Genomic DNA, 2,619 nt, shown 5'->3' with positions numbered 1-2,619 from the left:
TGAGCACAAAGTTGAGAGTACCGTAGCGACCGAATTTTAAAAGATGCAGTTGGCGAATTCCGCTTCGCAGAAGCCTATTAAGGGAAGAAAAGAAAACAAAAACAAAAATCCCCCAAATATTAAAAAAATAAATTAATTAATTAAAAAAAGTACAGTTGGCGAATTCTGCTTCGCAAAAGGCGAGTAAGGAATCGAAAAAAAAAAAAAAAAAAAAAAGAGGGGGAGAGAGAGAGAGAGAGAGAGAGAGAGAGAGAGAGAGAGGGAGAGAGAGAGAGAGAGAGAGAGAGAGAGAGAGAGAGAAAATGCGCGCAATGTCAACAGTAGCGCAGCGCACGAATGCTACAAAATGCAGTTGGCGAATTGCGCTTCGCAGAGGTCAATGTCAATGAGGTGACCCAAATTTAAAAAAAAAAAAATAAATTTAATGCGCAAAACGAAAACTAGCGCAGCGACCAGATTTGTTTAAAATATAGTTGGCGAATTCCGCTTCGCAGAAGCCTATTAAGGGACGCGAAAAAAAAAAAAGAAAAATTATGAAAAAAAAAAAAGGAAATAAAAAAAAAAAAAATACAGTTGGCGAATCCCGCTTCGCAGAAGCCTATTAAGGGACAAAAATAAAATGCAGTTGGCGAATTCCGCTTCGCAGAAGCTGTTAAAGGACAAAATAAAATGCAGTTGGCGAATTCCGCTTCTCAGAAGTCTATTAAGGGACTGAATAAAATGCAGTTGGCGAATTCCGCTTCGCAGAAGCCTGGTAAAGGACAAAATAAAATGCAGTTGGCGAATTCCGCTTCGCAGAAGCCTATTAAGGGACTAAATGAAATGCAGTTGGCGAATTCCGCTTCTCAGAAGCCTATTAAGGGACAATGGCGAATCCCGCTTCTCAGAAGTCTATTAAGGGACTAAATAAAATGCAGTTGGCGAATTCCGCTTCGCAGAAGCCTGGTAAAGGACAAAATAAAATGCAGTTGGCGAATTCCGCTTCGCAGAAGCCTATTAAGGGACTAAATAAAATGCAGTTGGCGAATTCCCGCTTCTCAGAAGCCTGGTAAAGGACAAAATAAAATGCAGTTGGCGAATTCGCTTCGCAGAAGCCTATTAAGGGACTAAATAAAATGCAGTTGGCGAATTCCGCTTCTCAGAAGCCTATTAAGGGACAATGGCGAATCCGCTTCTCAGAAGTCTATTAAGGGACTAAATAAAATGCAGTTGGCGAATTCCGCTTCGCAGAAGCCTACTAAGGGACTGACAGGAAGGAAAAAACAAAATTGAAAAAAAAAAAAAAAAAAAAAAATGCAGTTGGCGAATTCTACTTCGCAGACAGCAAAGAAGGAAAACTAAAAGTGCCTCTGGACGGATTAGTGCCTCTGGACGGATTAGTGCCTCTGGACGGACTAGTGCCTCTGGACGGATTAGTGCCTCTGGACGGATTAGTGCCTCTGGACAGGTGGAGAGAAAAAAAAATTCTCCAAGTTCTAGGAGATAGAACTTTGAAGAAGTAAAGTAAAGTAAAGTAAATGTATTTTATACGTGTTATGACACTCTCGCACCCGCCGCCGCCGCGCGCCGCACCGCCAGCATGCCGAGCCGAGCAGAGCAAGGACTCGAAGGCTGGCCGATCGGGCCGGGCCGTGCCGTGCCGGTGGAAAGGTGGCCGAGACAAACCCTGCTGGAGGGAAAATCTCAGCGTCCGGGGCTTAGTCTCAACGGATCGCCGTACCAGGACAGCTCTAACGCTTACAACACCCCGACGGAATACATGTGGTCCGCACGCGATTTCTTGCCCCTAACGGACGTGGATGATACCGACCCAGCCACGCGCACCACAGATCTAGCGCGCGTGACGAGCGGGCCGGTCACGGCACTAGCCGACGAACCCGAGGGTTGCCGGCTTAATGTTGCCTGCACGCTCAGGGCCCTAGCTAAGCTCACCCTTGCTCACCGGGCGGGGTTCGACTTAGAGGCGTTCAGTCGTACTCCCACGGACGTAGCCTGGCGCCATCGGCCTGACGGAACCGGACGCGCGAACCAGAGGTCCCGAACTCACCGTTCCTCTCGTACTGAGCAAGATTACCGTGGCAAGGGCGCTTCATCAGTAGGATAAAACTAACCTGTCTCACGACGGTCTAAACCCAGCTCACGTTCCCTGTTGGGGTGCGGTGAACAATCCGACACTTGGCGAATTCTGCTTCGCAATGATAGGAAGAGAGCCGACATCGAAGGATCAATCAGCGACGTCGCTATGAACGCTTGGCCGCCCACAAGCCAGTTTATCCCTGTGGTAACTTTTCTGACACCTCTCGCTTGAAACTCCCAACGTCGAAAGGATCGATAGGCCACGCTTTCACGGCCAGTATTCGTACTGAAAATCTGGTCGAGCAGGCATTTGCCCTTTTGCTCACGCGAGGTTTCCGTCCTCGCTGAGCCCCGCCTTGGGACACCTTCGCTGCGCTTAGAAGATGTACCGGCCCCAGTCAAACTCCACCGTCCGAGGCTGTCCCCGGCAGGGTCGCTGTCGGCCGTCGTGACCGCGTCGGGAGGGGAGTCGGTGACTCCCGAGCCCGACGCGACGGCGGCTTGACGTCTGAACCTCGTACGCCTCCTACGTGCAAGAAGGCG

The 2,619-nt window shown here is 49.1% G+C and overlaps 1 pseudogene; it reads right to left on the bottom strand.

The window, feature by feature from the left end:
- Window positions 1-1,676: 1,676 nt before the first annotated feature.
- Window positions 1,677-2,619, bottom strand: LOC144961797 (large subunit ribosomal RNA; annotated as a pseudogene; the record flags this gene model as incomplete).

The sequence above is a fragment of the Berghia stephanieae genome, unplaced genomic scaffold (genome assembly GCF_034508935.2).
Source record: "Berghia stephanieae isolate SIO BIC M18660-M18661 unplaced genomic scaffold, UCSD_Bste_1.3 scaffold4181, whole genome shotgun sequence".
Lineage (NCBI taxonomy): Eukaryota > Metazoa > Mollusca > Gastropoda > Nudibranchia > Aeolidiidae > Berghia > Berghia stephanieae.
Note: the sequence above shows the minus strand (reverse complement) of the source record. Positions and strands in the feature narration are given on the sequence as shown.